Genomic DNA, 23,780 nt, shown 5'->3' on the forward strand with positions numbered 1-23,780 from the left:
GAATGCCTCTCAGCCTAGAGAGGATAGGACTGTTAAAGTAAATGCTTTTTTGCATTATGCAAATACAGGGAAATTGGGTCAAGCCCATGGTCCATTCTAGCGGGAGGCTGTCTCAGGCAGGGGTGCCACAAGGAGGGAGGGTGGGTACTGAGGTTGCCCTGAGGGCTTGGCATTCCCAAGGCTCTCCTTGGAAGAGAGCTCAAAGTGCTCACATGCATTTCCATGTAAATTCCTCACCTTCCTCACCTTCACATTGTCCTGAATGCAAGGATGTGCCTGTGATTATTTCAGTTTGGAAGGTTGGGAAGATAAGGCCCAGTCAATCCCTCAGCCGTATTCAGGCAGTTCACAGGAAAATAGTCCTATATCCTGAGCACCTATAGGCTCCTTCCCAGGCACTATTTCTCTTAAAGCCCCCAAAACTCTTCAAGGTAGAGAGCATAGGATCATCCCAGTTTTTATAGATGACAAAACTGAGCCCAATACCATCTGAGACATGGCTTTTGTTCTAAATCTCTGTTCTTCCCATTAAAATCTACTTCAGAGAAGACACCACTATCAGACATCCCCCAGGGTAGCTTATGTCAAAGACCTGCCCATCCCCATTGAACTTGTACCTGATCCATATCTCTAGACTGCTCTGGAGGAAGAAGCTCAGGGTTGAGAGTCAGAAGTTCTTGTTGGAGTCCCAGCTGAGGGGCCTTGAACAAGTCCCCTCCACTCCTTCTGAGTCGATGACTCATGTATAAAATGAAAGACCTGACTTTCAATGGTCACAAACTCAAATGCCTTGAGGAGCAGATTGGCAATAAGAATCAGTTAGTCAGGATGTATGTTAAAATAATAAGGGGTTTTAAAACATTTAAGAATGATGACAGCCAAACAAAACCCTCCTATGGGCCAAACGTGGCCAGCAGGACATCACAGCGTAAGCTCTAGACTAAAAGATCGCTGTGGTTCCTTTTAGAATTAGCTCTGGCGTGCACAGTCTTAATCACCAACTGAGCTTATTAAAGTAAGTGCAGCATCCGTAACCATCCAAGGGCTCCAGAAAGAACCTCCAGGAAACCCACACAAGCACTCTCTTGTGGGTATTCTTGAACCTAAAATCAAGCTAAACACTTGCTTCAAAAAGATTGATATAGACATGGGACTTCAAAAGCGAAAAGAGCCTTAAAGGTCAATTATTGTAAACTTCCCATTCTATAGAAGAAAGAACTAAGAACCAGAAAGAGAATGGGATTGGCAAAGCTCACACAGCTGATGAATCCTACTTAATTGTATAGGGCCCCAGGACTCTGCTCAAGTCCTCCAGTGGGCCTGGGATCTGCTGAGATAGGCAGTGACAGGCCTTCTCCCCCAGTGCTGGATCCACAAGACCCATGAATGCAGGAACCAGCCCAGATGCAGGGCTGTAGGAAATGGCTGCCCTCTACGCCCCATAAATATTTCCAGAGAGTTGAAAGAGACAGAGACAGCAACAACCCTCTTGTCTAATTACTGCCGGCTGTTAAATAATTTATCACTGTCTCTGATGGCAGGAAGAAAGGTCTCTTAGGTACCATGCTCCCTGAGACCAGAACCACACAGCACTGTTACATGCTGTGGACCAATATCTGCAGGGATCGTCCATTTGGACATTGTCCTTACAAGCATTCATTGGTTCATTTGTTCATTCATTTATTCATTTACTTATGAATTATTCTGTAATTCAGTTTGGGCCAGGCCTCATGGTAGACTGTGAAGAATGAGTCTTCCAACCAATGAGTCTTAGCAACCAACAAACAAACTATATTTACTGAGCATCTACTCTATGCCTGGCTCATATCAACTCATGCTTATTTAATCCTGACATGGGCATTATTAGACATCTTACAGATAGGAGTCTGAAGCTCATATAACCCCTTGCTCGTTTTCCATCCAGCAGGCAGGTGATCAAATGGCAAGTCCACCGGGATCCCTGTCTCCTGCTTGTCCCATACCATACCACAGATGTGCAGACATCTTTACAAGACAAAATGCTCAAATACAAGTTTAGTTACTAAGAAAGAGTGGGGCGTGAGTAATCAAAAGGAAGCAACCAGCCTTTGCCTTACCTTCTCCTTCACCTCTCACTTCCCACTTCCTGTTTCCCTTCCCCATTCCCAGTTCCAGGGAGCCAAGAACAGCTAGCACACACCATGTTAACTGAGCAGGGTCTCTCTGCCACTTGCAAAACCATTTATTAATTTCTCAGATTGTTCCTAATGTGTTGCAAAGACTATCATCCCATGACCTCACCTCCTATGAAAGGGATGATGAGAAAAATAAACAATAACAGCTTCTATATATGAAGCACCTTCTTTCTTCCAAGTATAGTATAGTACTTGCCAAACATTCTCTCTGAACCTCATAACAACTGCACATTTGCAGCCCTAAACATAGATGAGGAAACCAGCCTCCCCTGGATCTCCATGGCCACCAGCTAGTGAGTGTCCAAGTCTGGATTCCAACCCTAGTCTGTCTGACTCCAAATGGCACCTCCTCCCCTCCATGCTGTGCTGCCTCTTAAGCAGTAACAGCAGTTGTCATCTATTCAGTGCCAACTCTGAGCCAGACACCATGTGTATTTTTTTCTGATACTCACAACAGGCCTCAGAAGTAGGCATTAAGCATCTCCATTTAATGAGCGTAACTAAGGCTTGGACGGGGAAGAACACAGAGCGAGTAACCTGGATTCCAAACCAGGATCTGCCTGTCTCCAAAGATTATAACCATCCAAAACAGATCCTTTGTTCTGACCTCTTCCTGGCTTCCTGTTTTAGACAGCAAGGGCTCTGTCCCCAAGCAGACCCAAGTACCCTCTCACTGTGCATGGTAATCCACCCCCAGCCCCTTGGCCCACCTCCAGAATAGATAATCTGCTCACATGGGTACCCTTTCCTTGAACCTGCTCAGGTCTACCCAAGCCTAAACTTTCCCTCTGCCTTGCTCCCAACTCTCACCTTCCTTTCAGCCCAGAGAATGCTGACACGGTGGACTACACCCATTCCCTTTCACCCCTTGCTACTACGCTCCCTGCAATCCAGTTTCTGCTGCTACAGACCTTCTGAAGCTGCTCCAAAGATGACAGCCTGTAGCCTCACCCGCATGCCCCCACTGTGGAATCACCTCCACCTGAGCCACTCCCCCCTCGAAAGTCTCCCCTGCATTGCTTTGCTGTGACCCTACACTGTCCTGGATTTCCTCTAACCTAACCAAAGATTCTTAGAGCCAGAGGGGAATTCAGTGTCTTAAACTAAACCCCTACCCAGAGCAGGGCTCCCGATAGACAGGTAGTCAGCTAGCCTCTTTCAGCATTCTTCCTGTGATGGCTGGCCCAGTCCCTTGGTCTCTTGATAACTATTATAATTTATTCACTAATTCGCAGTGGTTCTCTTTTTGTATTCCTATTATTTCGTTTTTTTAAATTATGAAAGCAATTTATGTGCATTCTAACTAAAAATGAATAAATAAAAATCTAATATTTATCCCTGACTGCACTCCCTTTTCAACACCTTTCTCCTTGCCCATAAAAATATACATATATGCACAGTGTTGTTGTTATTTGTTTTTACCCTCAAAATTATCATATATACATTACACTTGCTTTTCTTACTTAGCAGTACCTGGTGAGAGTGCCCCAGGTCAAAATTTATAAAAAGATATAAAACTAACTCATATAACATAATAACTGCATAATATTCCATAGTACAAATGCACTCCTATTTATTCACTATTCCCCCATTAATGAGCACACAAATTGTTTCCAGGTTTCTTTTGTGTTCTTTGCTGCAAAAAGACTTTGTTATAAATAAATCCTTACATACCAACATTTTCAAGTGTAGGATGGATTTCCAAATCTAAGGTCAAATGGTATGTGTAATATTAATTTTAAAAGATATTATCAGGTAACTTTCCAAAACCGTCACTAAATCATACTCCCACCAGCAGTATATGAGACTGCCCGTTGCCCTGCACATTACATGTAAATAGATCTTTTTGCTGTCTACAGTGTTTACCAATCTAGACAATGAAAAGTGGTATCTCACTGTTGCCTTGATTTCCATTTCCCTGGCTACTAGTCAGGTCGAACATCTTCCACATGCTTGTTGGCCATTTAGATATCCTCTTCCATGAATTGCCTGTGCATAATCTGTGCCCATTTTTTAAATTAAGTTGCTTGACTGTCAATTTGTGAAAGTACTTTGTATATAGACACATTAACCTCAGTCCCTATAGCCTTATTTCACACGCACTGCAAATATTTTTCCAGACTATAGTTCGTTCCTTTTTGTTTGGGGTTTTAGCCTTTGTTTATAGAACCTTGACATGACAAATTTTAAATGCTTATATATTCAAATAGATTTACCTATTCCTTTGAGACTTCTAAATTTCCTGTCTTGTTTAGGAAGGTTCCTCTAACTCCAAAGGTTACACAAATATTCTACTTTCTTCCCTTTTTCCATTTAAATCTGTGATGCACCTGGACACTATTGTTGTGTATGGTGGGAAGTAGGAGATCCGGGATAATATTGCTTGTTTGGGTTGAGCTCGAAGCTGCCTCCCTGTAATCTCTCCCCTGGGTCTTGACTCTGCCCTTTATGCTGCACCACTCAAGCTAAAACTGTGGGGCCCTAACGCTGGGCCAGGCTTTCTCCACTTTCTCCCACGTGGGCTGAAGCCCCCAGCCTTTGACTAGGTTCCAAACAATGCCACTTGGGAAGACTTATGACATTATTTTTTAATTGTAGTGTTGGTTTTGTTTTGTTTTGTTCCTATCTCCTCCTCTACATTGTGAGCTCCTTAATGATGTGATGTCCCCCTGAAGCTTAGAAACCCAAATAGCAAATACTTGTCAGGTTGAATTCCTATCACTACACCTCAGATGTCAGCACCCTTGGTTCCCTGAGATTGTGACAGCCTCCCCTGTGCTATCTGGGGCCAGAGCACATCTGCAGTGTTTTGTCCCCCTCGTCTGGGAATGGGCTCATGGGAAAGTGCCACTCAATTAGGCCCTTTTGGGTTTCCTTGGAGCACTTGCCATAATCATAATTGAATATTAATTTGCAAGTCAAGTGGGTTTCCGTAATCGCTGCGGGGAGATGGGATGGAGAGTCCATGTGCCACCTGTGTCTGAGGGAGGAGGGGATGCAGCCGAGTCACGAATTCCTGCAAGAAAATGTCAGTGGGAGCCTCACAGAAAGCCCTCATTTCAACAGCCCCCGAAGGCCCGATGGGTGTGCTGGTGCCTTGTTTGGGCGTGGCTCATTTTCACACACATGCATGCCTGTAGGCTCCAGGAAATAGGATTCTTTTTTCTTGATGCTCAAGGAAAAATGAAAGAAAACACACACATACACAGACACACACACACACACACACACACACACACACACAGAGTAGTAGAAAGAGTTCAATCAGCCTCATCCTTTCCTCTCCTCTCTAATTCAGGTAATATTTAGTTGAGTGACTATTATGATTTTTGAGTTCTGAGTCCTACTGGATAATTAACATTTTATCATCTATAAAACGGGAATGGTAATCCACCATTCCCAATTCGTGGGTATAAATGAAATGAAGCATGTAAAATGCTTCGCACAGTATCTGACATCAAGTGAATGCTCAATAAATGAGAGCTGCTATTATTATTATCATTATTGTTATTTGGTTCCAGATACTGTGTGAGGCATTGAGGATAAAGTGATGAATAACACAGAGTTCCTGCCATCAAAAAACCAAATGCCTAAAAAAAAAAAAAGAAGAAAGAAATTCTAAGTAGGAACAAGAGTTTTATGAAGGAAATGAGTCTGAAATGTACACTATCAGCAGGACTGGGAGAAATGGGAAGAGAGAGTAGTTTAAGATGATTGTGTACATGGTAAGTGGAGGTGGTGGAGAATGAGATTGGAAATAGAGAGGGAAAATTTCTGAGCCAGAGCAGGGAGACCCAGAAATGAAGGAAAATTCTCCATTCAGTCCTTCAACACCAACTGGCCACTGAAGATAACTCCTTGCTGGATGCTGGGGCCACAGAATATGAATCATCACGGTCCCTGCCTTTGGAGGCTGAGTCTCTGGTACACCAGAACTTCAATGAAGACAGTGGACCAGACTGTACAATCTCTTCCAGCAATGTGGTTTTCTTAATCCACAGCACAGAACATTACTGAGTTCGGAACCACAGTCACAGCAGCCAGCTTCCAACTTCAGAAGGTCCCCAAAATGTCAAGTCTAAGCAGTGACTATTGGGAGTTTTTCCTCTTCTCTAGGTTTTACCTCTCTCTAGGAACTAGGAACCTCCAGTTCCTCTCTGACAAGTGAAGTGCTTGGAGTATGTGATCCTGCAAGTGCCTTCAAGTTCTGCTCTTCTGGGAATTCTCTCTCTCCGGATGCATTTCACAAGAGGGGCAGGAGAGTCGTCATTGTGACATGAATCAATGGTTCATTATCTTAATCAACACATACTGACTTGATGCCCAGCACGCTTCTAGAAGTGGGGTCCCTGCAGTGAACAAGCGAGACAAGTGCCTGCTCTCATGCAGCTCACAATTTAGTAGGGAGCAGACAGGACACAGTGTTGTCAGGCAGTGGTCACTGAGAGCTGGGAAGAAAATAAAGCAGGCTAAGGGGGGATGGTGAGGGAGATTCATTCAATGAGGTGGCAGGAAAGTCCAGACTGAAAGGCAATATGTCAGCAGAGGGAGGAGAAAGGAAGGGATTCAAGAGGCCCAGTGTTTCTCCTGAGTGAGGAAGGATAAGCCTGTGCCACAATCTGTTCATCCACGGCTGAGAGAACCTGTGGGACCTGATCCTTGCCCGTATTGTTGCCTGCCAGCTCCTCAGTAGCAATCTCCAAAACTTCTGTGTCTTTGCCTACACAATCCAGAAGGAATCATTTATTCCTATTAATGAGGCACTACATCAGTTCTAGACCTGATCAGGTCTAAAGCTACCTCTCCTCTCTGGACCCCAATTTCATCATAAGAAGAGGAAGGAGGATTGGAGTTAATAATCTCTCAGGCTTCTTTCAGGTCTCTGAAAATCTTGTTGCTTGAGTGGTTCTTCCCAATACTCAGGAGTTCTAAAGTCCAGACAAAACAGCTCCACTTTCAGTGACGACTCTCAGTCTCATTCACAAAGCTTAGAGGAGGCCTGCTGAATGAGAGTTGAGTTCCCTTGAAATACCTGAAGGAGACCTAATAGGAAATTGATAATCCTTCACCCAGTCCTACCGCCTCATAGGTTTTCAAGCTCGGGCGCCATTGGGCATCCTGTTGTGCAAGCCTTCACAGGAGGATGGGCTCCAAGAGTCTCCACTAATAAGGAAGCTCGTGGTCAGTCACATTGCAAAGTTTTTGTTTTTTTGTTTGAGGAGAGGAGAAGAATTGAGCATGATGACTCCTGTCTCCCGTTCCCCTATCTCAGGTGTTTTATGTATTGGTCTTCTGTGTAGAATGTTGCTTATAGAAAAACTTGTGCTCAGAAAAAATCTTTGAAAGTTACTGCTGTAGAATTAGGAGACCTGAATTTCTTTCTGTCTGCTTCTTAGGGCCCCCCACACCCCCTAACTTCAGAGGATGTCTGTTGGCAGCAAAGGTTGAGTCTCTCCCCACCTCCCTCACAGGAAATATCCCCAGCCTCTGCTAACAAATCATTAAATAAAACAAGCAACCCCATTTTATTTATTTAGTATTTATGTATACTTACGTGGATCCTGGCTCTTATCTCTAAAGGCACTTTTTAAATCTTAGTTTCACTCCCGACTCCAATCAAGCTTCCCTCTCTCATCCATCATGATGGTGTAGCATCTCCTCAGGCTGATAACCAGTCACGACATCCCCATGCACACAGGCCTTCCCCACCCAGAGACTGGTTTTGGCAACAAAGACCAGATGGATCCCAGCTCCATAGCCTGGAAACGCAGTGTGAGAAGACTCATAGTCTGCCCTACAGCTATTGTACTAGGAACCTTTGTTTCTGTTTAGTGGTCCAATTTTCAGGCAGCCTTGTCAATCGAAGCGCGAACAGGGAACTTAGAATAACAATAGTAGCTAACATTTTGTGTACTGAGTTCCTACTTAGTGTCAAACATTGTTCTAAAGTTCTTTATGTGAACTCATTCATTTAGTCTTCCCAGCATCTCTAAGAGGTGGGTACTGTTTTACTCCTCTTTTAGATGAGAAAACTAGCTCACAGAGAGTTTCCATAACTTGCCCAAGGTCATTTAACTGGTAAGTTCAAGATGTGAACCCAGGTTGTCTAATTCCAGAGCCCCAACTCCTAATCTCTACACTATCCAGATACCACACATTTCACCCTGGTCACTGATTTTTTTTTTTTTTTTTTTTTTTGGTGATTGCTGATATTTTTTATAATTGCAAAAAATCAACCACAGGTGCATGGGAAGGGAAACCGAGATGGGTGTTTGACAGGCACAAAGGGTGGCTGAGGTGGAGGCTGAAGGGTGAGCAGGACAGCAGGGCTGTGTAAGGACCAAGGCTTGGTCAGCTCCCAGCATCATCCCTTCTCTTCATGCAGAAAGAGCTCAAGCAAGAAGGTTCTAAAGAGCAAGGTGGAAGGCTAAGCGTGTTTCCTCTCTGGCCCATGTACCCAAATGGCCTGTGGGCAGCCAGGTGATGGCTGGATCTTCCATGGGTGAAGATGTTCAGGGGGATTACAGAATTTACAGGCAAGCTCACTAATGCCAACGTTGCCCTTTAGAGTGCCTGGTGAGCAAAAGGAGAGGCCAATATCTCCTTTCAGGGAGACTGGCCCCCGCTGCCCTCAGGCCACTTGGTAAGGATGATCCTGACACTCAAAAATGGCAAAGTTAATAAGGAGGGTGACTCCTGCTGACATTGGCTTAGTGAGTTACTAGTCATGGGACACTTTCAATTTCATTGCATTTAACCTCACAATGCCCCTGGGAAGTTATTTTCAGATTTATTTTGCAGATGAGAAAACTGAGGCATAGAAAAGATTCATCTTTACCCAGGGTCATGCAGTTAGAAAGCTGCAGCTTCTCCAGGATGCGATCTTTGTATTACCAAATGGCTAAATCCTAAATATTTACAGATTCATATGGCCAATCCACAAATAGCAATTGTGTGCATATTACATGGACACAAATTTGACTCCAATTTGACATGGAGTCAAATTGAGATCTGGATCCTACCTCCAAGAAGCACAGAGTCTTTATGACATTTTACAGGGAACCTTCTGGAGGCAGTGGCCTGATCCAGAGGTAGGAATTCCTGGAAGCAGATAGCAGGGCGCGGTGGAAAGAATGTATATTTGGCCATTGGGGAGGCTTGAGTTCTGTTCTTACTACTCACTATGTGACTTGGGGAAAGTCACTTCCTTTCCTGGGTCTCATTTCCTTCTCTGATTCTGGAGCCAAACTGCCTGTGTTCAAATCTGTGCAACTTGCCTCAGTTTCCTCGTCTATGATTGAGGATACTATTACTACCTACCTCATAGAATTAGTGTGAAGATTAAATGAGTTACAACTCAATTATTATCAATTAGATGAGTCATTAAATCATTGTTATTGAGTTATTACCTGAGTAGTGTTTAGGACAGTGCCTGGCACACAGTAATCACGTAATTAATGTTAGCTCATATTATCAATAATTATCAATATTATAAAAATGGAGGTTGGGCTGGATAATCTCATAGCATTCTGCACAAAAGCATTTAGCCAGTTATCACTGAATTGGAAGTGACTTTGAAAGGCAGTGTCTGCTCCTGAGACAATGCCTAGTTTAAGGATAAAGGTCTAAAATGAGCCAGACCCCAAACAGGCCCCTGTGTTCTTTCCTACCCTGTCTCTTGTTTCTAGTTGACAAGTCTCACTCCCCCAAACTCCTGATGTTCTTGATGTTGAAGGCACAGCGGCTGTGCCTTCCATCTTTTATCCCCAAACCAAGTGTAGAGTCAAGCATATAGGACACTTTCAATAATTCGTTGTTGAATGAATTAATGAATGAACAAACCAACAGGATTGAAGACTCCATGCCCTGATGAGCTAAACATGTAAGGAGGAATTTCAATGACATCTATTTTCTCTGTCCCGGTAACATGCTAATGAGCTGGAGAGCTCTGACTAAATTGCGATTTCCCAAAATGAGTTAATTAATAAACTGATTTGGGGATGATTAACGGGGGGGCACAGTTAACATGATTTTAATGGGAAAGCGTCAGTGAAGCACAAACTCATTAGCACAAAACTATTTCCTGCCCCAGCAGGCTTGTCACATACTACTTTTTATGGAGGAAGCGTGGAAAGCCACACTGACAAGGATTGGGCGCGTGAGCAGCCAGGAGTCCCTAAGGGCAGCACACACGCCTGAAAGGGACCCTCCATGGTGGGCTCTGACAGCCCCCTTATAAGTGGATCCTCTGTGACTTCCCATTGGTTTCAATGTATTGCCAATGGCTAATAAGCATGCTTAATACCTTAAATTCCAGGGTACTGTTATTGAAGAATAGGGACAGAAAGTGTGTATAAACTAGCTCTGGTTGGTTCCCAAACATTTAAAAAGAATAATTGTAGTGATAAGTACCATTACAATAAATAATGTTTCCAAAGCACTTTCCTTTCCTTATGTGTAAAATGGAATTATAATATTATTTCAATTTTGAAGGGTTATGATGAGAATCAGTACTGATAATTAAAAGCTGCCATTCTCTGAGTGTCTGCTCTGTGCCAAATACTACATTAGGCACCTTCCTTGAAGATGTCCTAATCAACCCCATTTCCAGATGAGGAGTAAAGAGAAGTCTCCCGTACAAAAATTGTTCATAAAGCCCAATTTATATACATTGTGTTACTACAATCTTCTGAGTAGCCTTAAGAGATGGATCAGAAAGGTGAAGATGTGAGGCTCAAGGAGCTAGTGACTTGCCCAATGTCCCAGGGTCAGCAAATAATGCAAGTAGACATTTTGAGTTGGTCTTTAGAAAATAAATCCTGCATTCTTATTAAAACACTCAACTTCTTGGTATACACAAGGTACAAATAGAATGTGCAAAGCAAAAGTGTGCTACCCATCCCTGATCTGAGGGAAGGAGATCATAGTAACTTGAGAGTAATAGAAGATTCTGTGCTAGAAATTGGATATAATCAAAATTCTGTTCTGCGTAAGACAGAAGACTCAGTTTTAGCATTTCGAAATTTTCTTTGAACAGTGGAGATACCTGGCTAGCAGATTTCTGAGTTGATTTGGATTTGTTAATGATTATGCAATGGAGGGATGACCAACTTAGACACCTGAAATCTGGCTGGTGTAACAGAGGGAAAAACAAGTATCTGCGGAGGGGAGGAGAAGTGGAGTCCCAGACCTCTTAGCAGCCTGGTAGTTTTTCCTTAAAGAAGGTCTATGGTGTGTCTGGAATGCTAAAACTAGAATGGAACTTAGAGACTCTCTAGAACAAACCCCCTAACTAACATTTGTTTTAAAGATGAGAAAATTGGCATCTGGGAAGGTAGGTTACCACATTCCTGGCTGCACCAGGAGTTAATAGCTTTGCGCACATCAGAACTCAGTTACCCTGGCCTCCAATCCAGTCTCAGCATTAATATATCCTTCAACAAATGAGTAAGAGAAACAAAGTCAAAGTCAAAAGAGAATAACTCATGTTGAACAGTCACTGTGTACCAAGCAAGCACTGCTAGGTGCTTTTGATATGTTATTTCATTAAATTCTCTCAATCCAAAGAGTTGGATGGTATCTTCCCTCTTTAGCAGGTAAGGAAATTCAAGCTTAAAGAAGTGACTTGCCTAAACTAGTCAGTGGCAGAGCAGGAATTCAAATCTTGATCTGCTTAATTCTGAAATTCGTGTCCTTTCCGCAATACTACAGGGCACCAACGCATCATTGAGTGCTGTTCGTCAACCTGCCTCTGTCCCACCAGAGACTGACGTCCTAGTTCTAGAGAAGTCGAGGTGCAGGCTCTTTTCCTCTAAGTGAAGGGCTTTATACGGAGAACAGAGGGTTTAGAACCCCTCCTGCCCTCCCCAGGCCCCAAGAGGAAGAGAGGGAGGATCCCTGAACAGAAAAGGGCATCAAGAGTCTTGTTTCCCTTGGGGAAACATTAGAGAAGGTCCCCTGGGATCCTCGGACAGGAAGGAACCAGCACTTCTGAGGGCCAACACGAATACAAAGGCCAGAGCTCAGATCTGGTGCAGTTTTGTGGCTCAGGCTGCCCAGAAAAGGTAGCCATAACACCCTGTCTATTCATGGACCATCTGGGTGTGGTGTTGATCTTTGTGAAAGTGTCCAGGCGTCAGGACTGAATGGCCCACGTACAGACAAACCCACCAACCCTAATAAAACACAGAGCTAAAGTTGATGCTGCACTCACATTTCAAAATGTATTTTGCCTAAATTCAAACAACAACAATATAATCAGTTACAACAGCATCAGATCTCAGGTCTATAGGTTCCGACTGAGATAAGGAACAACTGATGACCACAGAAAGAAGGCATCATTACAGAGTGTTCTTTGTTTGGGGGTGGGGGAGGAAGGTAACGGAAGGCGTTTATGTGGGGATTCGACCTGAGACATAGCCACGTGCTGAATGCTGAAAGGGCACAGTGGAAAGTCAGCTAAGGCCACTGTGCTCAAGGGCTCAGAGAAGACGTGACATGGACACAAGTACTGCTAATTCAAGGGAGAAAGCAACACAATTCATAAAAGAGACATAGACAAAGTGTGTTACGGGTGTGGAAGATCACAATCAGCCATATGTTATTGCTAAGTTTAGTTATGGTCCATAGTAGTGGTGGCAGGTAGGTATAAGCTACCATTTGCTGTGTGCTTAGCATGGACCAAGCTCCGTGCTGAGAGATTTACATGCTTCTCTTATTTCATCCTAACCGCAGCCAGGTGAGGTAACTCCTAATAGTAGCATTACTCTGCAGAGGAGAAAACCAAAGTGCAGAGTAGTTGAGTGGCTTGCCAAAATCTCAAGACCCAAAATATGAACTCAGACATAGACTCCTGAGCTCCTACATTTAGCCATTGTTTTAAACATTCATGTGACCAAGAGGTCAGCTGTTGGTCCCCTGCTCCTTAACATCAATGTGAAATCAGCTCAAAATCCCAGTCTAAATCCTATGGAAAGTCCAACATTTTCACCAAGAATGTTGCAGATTCCATTGTCTCCAGTCCTGTCTTTAGTCCCTAAAGAAGTTCGACTTGAACTATCAACACCTGTGGAAATGCCTGTCTCTGGGTCTCCTGCCAAGCAGCAAACCAATTTCCAGAACTGACCTGGACCTATTATGGCAAGTGGCGGGTAGAGTGAAATGCACCTGGCATAATATAAGCTCCCTTTGATCTCTCTATAATTCTGTGATTCAATGAAGTGACTGTATAACTATTCTCAGGGACAATTTTGGCATTCCCTCTAAGAAAAGGACACCTAAATGTGCAAACAGCATCAAAGTCCAGTAACTAGACTCTTCCTTCAGGGTTGGAAGACTGGACCAGAGCTGATGTGAATTTTCCACCAAATCTCTATACCAGCCAAGACTGACTTTCTCCCTCTAGAGATCCGGAGGCTTACTGGAAGGCAACCCCTGCAAGCTTAAAGTTTCTTTGAAGTTTCCTTTATTCACCTTAAAATACCGTGTAAATTTTGAAATCCACTGCATAAAACATGTCTTTGTTTTAGTATAAAAATAACACTTTAATTACTTATCACTTAACTTATTAACGTTTTTCCCAATCAGGGATTAGAGAGTGGGGGAGGTATATTTCAGGAAGTGTACTTAGAGCTTTACAAATGCTATTTTGTATAATTCTCACAACAGCCCTAGGATAACATTATTATTATTGCTATATTTCAGTTGAGGAGACCAAAGTGTGCAATGGTTAAAATACTCCCCCATCTTTACACAACTTGTTAGGGGAGAAGAAAGATTCTGAGTCCAGGTTGTCTGACCCCAGAGTCTAAGCCCCTCTGTTAACTGTATATGGTTTGCTGAGTATCCATCTATTTACATGCCCTTATTGAAAGAAATGTCTACATCTAGTTTAATAAAGTCACACTGAGGATTGCACTTAACCTAGGAAAAGGAATAGTGCGACAGCTCAGCCTGCCGTCAGAACCCAGAGGCCCACAGAATCTAAACGATGATTACATCAGATAGAAGGAGGCCTCCGAAATTAGTCCCCAGAGATGCTCTATCTGGAGCCCCCGGCGCCTGGACTAACACTGCCTGTGGAAACGCCTGTCTTCGGCTCCTCTGCTAACTGCCAACCCAGCTTCCCAAGGCATCGCTGGGGCAATTAGCCTGGGCTGTGGTGGAGTGAAATGCACCTGATAAAATAAAAAGGCTTTGCACAAAAACACCCTAAATCAGATAATATGGATCTCAGCAAGTTGTCTGAAATCCAGGTATGAAAATAGCTCAAGCAATTTTGCTACAACTTGCAAAATTAAACAAGCCCTGTGTATGAAGATAGATCTCTTTCCTCACATGCACAATCCTACTTCTTCTGGAGATTTGAGGATCACTTTTCAAACTCATGGGAAATTTTCAAAACTGAAAATGAATATAGTTTCAGAGAAGCAGACACTGTGCTCACCTTCTGGGTTGAAGTTGACAATAGTATATTGGGGAATTGCCAGTGAATTCTAGTCCCTTAGCCCACTGACCCCTGCCATGACCATACACCATGGGAGTTAGAACATTAGCGTCAGGTAGACCTGAGCTCAAAATTCAGCCCTGCCACTTTCACAGTACATGGTCTGAACAAACTACTAAACTTGTTCTCTATTTTTTTCCTCCCCTTAAAATAGGAAAGACAATGCTTCCCTAGCAGGATGAGTGAGAGAATGAAATGCAATAACAGATATAAAGCTCCTGCACATAGTAGGTACTCAACAAATTCAAATCTTCTTCCTCCTGTATCTACATATCCTATATTTTCACACCTTCATACCTTTGCACAGGCTGTGGGTTTTTTTGCGTAGGATGCCCTTCCTCACTTTCTACGTAGAAAAATCTCCCTGATCTTCCATGGCCCATCTCAAAAGTCATCTACTCAAGGTCCTAGAGTCTACCTCTCACCTTCAGTTACAGAAATTATAGCTTCTCCTTCCATGCTCAATAGCCATTAGTTCACATTTGGAGCAGGCGATGATTTAGGAAAGCCTGCATAAGCCAGGACCAGGAGGTCCATCTGCTCATCCTGAGGCATCTGGTCTGGTGTAACAGAGCAAGTGCATGGCACACTGGCTGGCAGGGAAGATGCTGACTGGTGCAGTGGACTGAGACCTCTGCAACTCCTGTGCCATTAAGCTGTGGATTCATCAATGCTACAAATAGTGATTGGGTAACTACCATGGGCAGGCTTGGTGGAAGATACTAAGATGAGTCAGTGGAAAACTCAGCTCCAAAAGAATTCATTACCTAGTGGGGAAAATATATGGACAGAGTGACCATAAAATTCAGGTAGAAAGCCAGCCAAGTCCTAAGAGTGACTCAGATAAAATGCTGTGGAAATCGAGAAGGAACGCAAAATAAATAGGCATTCAGCACCTAGTTTGTGCCAGGCACTGTGCAAAGTACATTTACAAAGTCACTCCCAACCAACCTGAGAGGAAGATGTTATCATCCCCATTTTACAGATGATAAATCTGAGACTGAAAATGAGTTCGGCAACATACCCAAGGTTATAATGCCAGTAGGGAGTGGAATTAAGATGTGAGCCCACGCTGACTCCTTGTTGTCCCCCTTACTCCCCAAACTCCAACTTGCCTGTAGTCGTGATAACCTGGGAACAATCATTCCAAATCTAAACGACACCATTTCCTTTATATTTGAAAGGACAGCAATCCTTTCATCCCCAGCATGTAGACAGAGCATGTAACAGCCTGTTATGAATGTGCTGATACCTTGTATTAGGGCCTCCACGTCAACAGCAGCTCATTTTGTCATAGTAAATGAATGCTCAAATCATTGTGGTCAAAGCTCCCATTGCCTGGCTCTCAGTGCCTATGTCAAGGCAAAACTGATCACTTTCTCTAAGGCTGGACACTACCCCAGTCCATGTAGGTAATTGTTAAATAGTTAATTGCCTTCCACTTCCGAGGAGCCAGGCATTCGGAGACCTCCCCCTTGCAACAATTCTTCAGTATTTTATCTTTCTTGACAGCCAGCCAATGCATCATAGGGCCCCTTTCATAATTTGTATTGACTTGCATTTATCCACAGTAGAGCCCATTTGCAGACCATCACTCGAGTTTGTGGTCAGTTTTAACGACCAAGAAAACTGTCATTTGGACTTGACACAACTTCAAAGCAACCATGTGAAACTCAAGGGTGAGCATCCCACACACCTGAGAGCCCCAAGATCAACCCCATGTCAGTGGCTTTAAATAATTAGGTCACAAAGGCAATTGGAACTTGTCTCTCACTCTGCAAGTCTGAACCACTCTATCCATGGTACAATCTCCAGAGCGGCTTTATGGAGATGAAAAGCATGGGTCACCAACAGGCAAGCTGAGGCCTCATCTGGCTTACAGAGGGGATGTTCTTGGACCATGCAGCATTTCTAATTAGAATTAGTTGGCAACATTAAAAATTTTGTGAGATGTCATGCACAAATCAGATTTTCAACTTTCCATGGAACCTGAAGATCTGGCAGAGCTAGTCTCCCATGCCCACCTGATGACTGGCAGCTGGAGAGGTTTGGTGGCTTTCCTCCTAGACAGATAGGTCTCCCCGCTTCACGGTGTATTATACCCACATGCTTTAGTGCTTATGTAGTCTTCCTGGTCCCTTGTGACATTTGAACGTGTGGTCTCTAATTTAAGTACTAGAGATTGATGTTCAAGTCTTGATTCCACTAGCAATCAGCTATATGGATTTGGGCAAAACATTTATACTCTGTGCTTTTGTTTCTTCCTTCACAAAAATGAGGAAGTGATTCTGTTCATGCTTTTCTAATCTGGGCTTGACACCCTGCTAGGTGTACTAAGGATACAAAGACAAATTAGAGATAGTACTTACCCCCAGGCTTATTATTTAGGATGACAAGTAAAAATGTTATTATATAGGCTTGTTATTTAGTATAACATTTTAAAATGTATTTCAAAATTGCATGTCAGTATGCAGCAATGCAGAAATAAGCAGGGTGCTAGGGGATCCATTGGAGAATCATTCACTCCAAAGACAAGGGAGACCAAGAAGACAGCCCAAGGAGTGATGCCTGGGCAAGGACTGCAAGGAGGAGAGAATGTGTGCAAGGTGTGTTCAGAAAACAAGCCAAGGTCCATTCCTGACTTGAGTCAAGAGAACAAGAGACAGAGAGATTTTAAGCCTTGAGTGCCTTAGTCTAAAGACCTTAGACTTTGGTCTGTGGGCAGTGGGGAGCCACTGGAGATTTTGGAGGGGATGTGGGAGGAATATGACCAAGGGAGTGTATTAATAAGGTCACTGTGGAAGAAACTAGGCACACAGGCTCTTCCTGCCTGCATGAAACTCTTGGGCTTGGCCCAAGAAATTTGTATGAGTGAAAAGCTATAATTCACTCTCAGAATGGAAACTACCAGATATCTGATATCCGCAGCCTCTCACAGATCTGATGGAAACCCCAGGCTGAAGGCCAGCTGGAAGGCCATGTGGGTGTGCACCGTGGGAAAAGAACTTCAAGGATAGAGACACATTTGGATTATAAGAAACTTCAGAGATCCAGGTTGCTGCAAGGGAACATTGTCTCACATGGGCCAGATGGTCAAAACCACCAGCAAACACTGAAATGGCAGCTGTCATTCACCTCAGAGAAGACCATGCGTGGAATTTCTAGCATCAATCTTGGTTTTTGTTTTACTTTTCACAGGTGTAGGTGATACAGTGGTGAACAAGAAACAAACAATGGGGCTTACGTTACAAACATGAGGGAGCAGACACTTAACCAGTAAACAAATTAATAAGAAAAACAAGTCAAGGCAATGAAGCAAGATCTGAAGAAAATAAAATAGAATAATACATAGAGAATGGCTGAGAAAGATATTTGATAGGGTGCTCGCTGAAGGAGAGCCTTTTTGAGGTAGGTTCCTATGAATTAACAACTGAAAGATGAGAGAAAATCAGCTTTGGAAAGACCTGAGGAAGAGCACTGCAGATCTCACAATCTCCTAGGACCTGGTTCAAGAGCATTGAGAGGAAACTGAGTCCAGAACAGTGGAACTGCTATTTTTATTGCCATGACTTCAGCAAGATAGGATGTAGAACAGGCCCTTAGGAAGGATCTCATAGCCATGTGCCCAAGAACTGAAGAGAGAGAGATCGTCTCCACTGATTCTCCAAGCTATTAGTGAAAACGTCTGTGTTCCATTTGAATTATGAAGAAATGCTAAGACAAAATATACTCTCGCAACACTTTTGTTGCAAATCCCTCTCCCCATCTTCCCATCTCCCCATTCTGCATCACGTTCATGACAAGGCCATCCAGATATGAAGTGGATGGCGATCCTAGCAAAGCTCAGATCACATCTTAGGATAAAGATAGGCCTGCCCCCACTTAACTGATTGAGGATAAAACAAATAAGAAAGTACCAGGATATGAAATCAATCCGTGGCTATCAGATAAACAACTCACATGCATCACCTTCACGTCCCTTGCACATGGCAGACATTATTAATTGATCATGACTCTCTTTCCTGCTAGGCCAAATGTGACTGCAGAATTCTTCCTAACTCATGGTTCCAAGCAGCCACAATAAACTGACCAAACTTGGAACAAGAGATGAAATCTACTTGTCAACCCACAACTTCAACCATTCACTGAAGCAAAACAAGACATTTTGATACAGCTAGGTAGAAATGGACAAGCTGTCTTACCTGTAATATATACAGAGATATCCTTGTTCCCCATTTCACCACATACACACACACGCACCTCATCACTGATTAGTTTATTAACTTGAATAAAAAAATGTCCCCAAACTACTTTTGTAAAGTAGTTACCATTTTGACGCCTCTAGGGAAGAACAGTCACTAAGCCCCATTGAGTCCCTGTGTCAATGAGTCTTACCCTCTCAGCTGCTGGTAAGGAGGACATAAGTTGACCAGGCAAAACTCTGTATACAAATCTAGTTTAGAAATTCAGGCCCTGGAGCCATAAGCTTTATATTGGCTCTGCCATTTAATAATTGTGTAACTGTGTTATTCAGTGGACCTCAGTTTTCTCATCTGTAAAATAGGTATAATAGCTATGCCTACCACATAGGTCTGTTGAAAAGATTAAATAAGTTAATACATGTAAAGTGTTTAAAACCACGCCCAGTACAAGTGAGAGCTTAATAAATGTGAGCTTATGTAAACAAATTAAGACAAAGCAGAATTCAAAAGTAGCTGAGTCTCAGAAAACCAGGCAGGAAGTTTGTCTTCAAGCAGTGAGAGGCCCTGGCTCCTGAGAGGACAACCAGGAAGAGCAAGGCAGGGCCCAGATCTGGGAGGGACTGGGTTACTCCCGGGTGTGGAATGGACATGGGCTCCAGGGCTAGGCAAAGCTGGGTTGTGATCTCTGCTCAGCAGCTTCTCAGCTGAGTGACCATAAGCAAGTCACTTGCCCTCCAGGAGGCTTCATTTCCTTGTTTGTGACATAGGTACAGATAGCAATGCCGGACTCGTTGTACCCGGCTCAGAGGGCATGCTCAGGAACTATGAGTTACTGCCCAACAATGGAGGTTCTCAGGCCCAGGGAAGAAGGGGAAGATGGAGAGTCAAGAGGTGAAAAGGAGAGAGGAGAAGTGTTCTGGTGCCTTGGCAGGGACTCCAGGTGGAGACTAGGAGTCAGTTGCTGGCAGAAGCCCCAATATCAGAGCGTGGCAAAACCAGAGCCAGTTCTGGAGCTGCAAGTCTCATGGATTCAAGTCAGATCCTGAATCTCTCATGGTCAAGAGCAGAGAGGGTCCTGGCAGTGGGGAAAGGGACTGCACCTGTAGGCTACAGGGCATGGAGAGAGGAAGAAGGGAGGGGCTGGGGCCAGCAGGGCCTTACAGCCCAGATCTTCTCAGCCACAAGAAAGCCAAAGGTCCTAGATTCTTAAGAGCTGCGGTTTTCAACCTGTTTTCTCAGGAACTGAGTGGAAGGTCAAGAGAGGAGGGCCCAGAACGTTAACCAGAGTTGCTTTAGTCTTCTTTGTTTTATGAAGTGGAATTCCATGGAGTTTTATTTAAAGGTGAAGTCATGCTGCTTTTTAAAAACGGTTTCAATACCACTAATTTGACACATAGAAATCTTGACTTTTAGAATCATTAAAAATCCATCTTAGGAACCATCTAGTCTATCTTCGCAAAGCAGGAAAATGTTCTCTGCCACCTGTGAGGGCAACGTCCAGCTCCTTCTTGGGTATGCTTGTTAAGAGGACATCACTACCTTATAATATCAGTGTGCAGCTCCTCTAATTGTTAGAAAATTCACCCTGTCACTTCGAGATGAAATCAGACTTCCTCTGGCTTCTAGCCATTGCTCTCATTCTGCCCTCAGGAAATTGGTTCCCATTGGCTCCACAGCAGGCTATCCATTACATTTTCTAAAGAACATGTCCACTCATATCACTCTCCTTCTAAAAGTACTTCCGTTGCTCCAGGATGAGCTTACTGAGTATAAGAACCATGTTGTACTCACCTCTGTATCTCCATTGCCTGGCAGAAGGGAAGAGCTCAATACACTTTTTGTGAGTATGTGACTAAAAGAAGGATGGTTGTATGGATGGATGGATGGATGGATAGGTAGATGGATGGAAGGATGGATGAATGGATGGATGCTCAACAGAACATCAATTCAGTAACATCATTTTATTAAAGAGCCAGCTAAAGTCTAAAGAAATGTGAATTATCCATGGATCCTTAGTGGCAGTGCCAGAGTTAGCATCTAGGTTTCCTGATGTCCATATGATACGGTCTCAGAACTTGAGAAAGGACCTTGGGAAATGAGATTTGCAAAGGTGCCTGGAAAGTGTGGTTTGCAAGAATCAGAGCCCTACAATCCAGAGCAGAGCAGGGGAAGGGTGGGGAGTGGTTCTGAAGGCACACAGGCAAATGACTGCACAGACACTAGAGCCACCTGTGTACACCTCACCGTTTCCCAGTCAATTCCACAAACCCTTATTGAGTACACTGTGAGTAAGGCCCTATACCAGGGCCCAAGGAGGAATCCAAGATGACCAAGTCTCCTTCAGGAACGCGTGTTCATGACTAGGCATAATCCAACGCGGGTTGTGCTGTGTGCTATTTCAGAAGTGTCACAAAGCACTATGAGAAAGCAGAGGAGGGAGTGATTCATTCCACCTGGGAATATCTGAGAAGGTTTCATGGAAAAGTAGACATTTGAGTTAAGCCATAAGTGGTGGAAACTGGGAGAGCAAAGGCAAAAAGTCTGAAAGGAAGAGGAGTGTGGCATGGCTGGAATTGTCGGGGAAAGTGGTGAAGTGGTAAAGGATGTCACAAAGGTGGGCTCGGGCCCCACAGAGGAGCCTCAAAGCCCAGCTCAGGGCTTTGCCTCCTTTCTATGCCTGGAGGAGTTACCAAAGGGTTTCGAGCAGAGGAACAATGTGGAGAGACCGATACTTTAGCAATATTGTGAACAGTCTGTCCTGGAAGCCTGTCCTACAATATACCAGCCATGTCATGGCTGCACAGACTCCTCCCTCCATCTGCAGGAGGAATGCCAGACCTGCCAGTTTTCAGCACCTGTGGCAGCCTTCAAGTTGGTTCCACCCTCCCGACTAACAAGATTTTCTTGAGCAGCTGAATTGAAGAGATGGACACACATGGATTGAGATAACACAGGTAGCACAGCACTTGATCCATCCTCCTCTCTAAGGCTGGGAATGGAGGATCTGACAATAGCTGCTAGGAAGCTCTCACTATGGGCTCCACATGCACTGCAGGACTAAACTTCCAAAACCCTATCATTCCATACAGTGATGATTTGGGTCTATCTCCCCTACTAGACATGAGCTTCTCTAAGCAGAGGCGTAGTAAATGGCGGCAGAACCAACAGTCCTGATCCCTCCATGTCCCGGCTGTGTGATCCTTGGGCAAACCCTTGGATTATCTAAACTTCAAGCCCCTTATCTTCAAAATGGGCATTATAATGCCTATGTCAAGAGGATTATTATAAGGATTAAATGTAAAACGCCTAGCCCAATGCCTAGCCAAAAGCAAGCAATCAGTAGATGGGAAATCCTTTCCCTTCTCCTCCTCCACGGCAGGAAGCAAGATCACCCAACGTTATTTCTCCAGTCCCTAGCACTGAGTAAGGGCTTAATAAATGATTGGTGAGTGAGCAAGTGGGCAAAGCTTGGCCTTGTATTTGTGACCTCTGCACCAACTACTCAAAGCCCCTGATTGACCTTTCACCTTCCCTGCCTCTCAAGGTACATCTTTCCTTTTTGGAACATGAGATGCAATTTGGATAACTAATCTGTGACTCAGCATGCAGAATGAATAGAATACTGTTCTATTGCAGGCTGTTTTGAGTGATGCAGCTGCAAAGTAGGGTGGAAGTACAGAGTTGAGAAAGAAACCACGGGGGTGTCTTTTCATGGAGCCCTCTGTTTTCTCACATTTAATTAATACAGAAGTCAAAGAGCTCTGGAACCATTTGTCATCACTGTGTAAAGTGGTCTGGGAAGTTTCACTGGAGCTAACACAGCCTGGGGAAAATGAGTCATAGAAGTCTGAATTAAGAGCTGGAAGGACTGTTAGAGATTGTCATTACAACAAAGATTTGTACAGCGCGTAAAAGGTCGCAAGCCATTTATTCACATACACATGATGGATATATTTTAACCATCATGTTTCAAAAATAAATATTTAAGGTGGTATATATACACACGCTGACATTTATTACAGAATTACATTATATGAGATACTGGGATAAGTCACTTATATGTAGCATCTTATTTACTCCTTGAAATAGCCACATGAGGTAAGTACTTAGTACTTATTATACCAGCAATTCTACTTGCAGACTTGCGATGCCCAAACGAAACCTTGGAGTCCTGATAGCGCACTGGCAAAGAGTGTGGGCTCTGGAGTCAGAAGAGCTGGGCATGCTTTTCTGCTCTGCCAGGTCCTTGCTCTTTGAACAACTGCCTGAGCCTCTCAGAGCCTCCCAGAGCCTCCATTGTCTCATATGCAAAATGGAGAAAATGATATCACCCTCCTCATCAGATTAGGAAGACTCATTGAGATAACCCAAATAAAAGTTTAGACTAATGCCTTCCACGTGATGTACGCACAGTGAATATTATCTATTATTACTAAATAACTTACCCAAGCCCACAGAGCTGGTAACTAGTGGGAATCGATCCCCAGCCATCCTGAGCTGGAAGCCAGACACTCCCTCCTAGGTTATTGTCTCTCTTTCTCCCCACATTAACAACACCCTTCCTCCTCAATCTTCAGACATCTCCATGTTACATGTTCAGAAAAACTAAAGTTCAGAAAGGTTATGCAACTTGCCTGGTGATGCCCAGATCATAAACTTCCTCATTCTTTCTCAAGCATTCGTTCCTGTACAGTATACTCCATTGCCTCTCAAAGAGATTGAGTGGACCAAGGAGAAGAGAGAAGAAGAGACAGACAGACAAAGGGACAGACACAGAGACAGACAGGAAGAAAAAAGTATAGAGAAAGAGAAAGTCAGAGTGCTATAAGCTAAGAACATCTTTCAATCTTTCTTCTTTCTTCCAAGAGGTCCTTAAAATGATGAGAGGTTGGTAATTTT

The sequence above is a fragment of the Diceros bicornis genome, chromosome 7 (genome assembly GCF_020826845.1).
Source record: "Diceros bicornis minor isolate mBicDic1 chromosome 7, mDicBic1.mat.cur, whole genome shotgun sequence".
NCBI classification, from domain to species: Eukaryota; Metazoa; Chordata; class Mammalia; order Perissodactyla; family Rhinocerotidae; genus Diceros; species Diceros bicornis.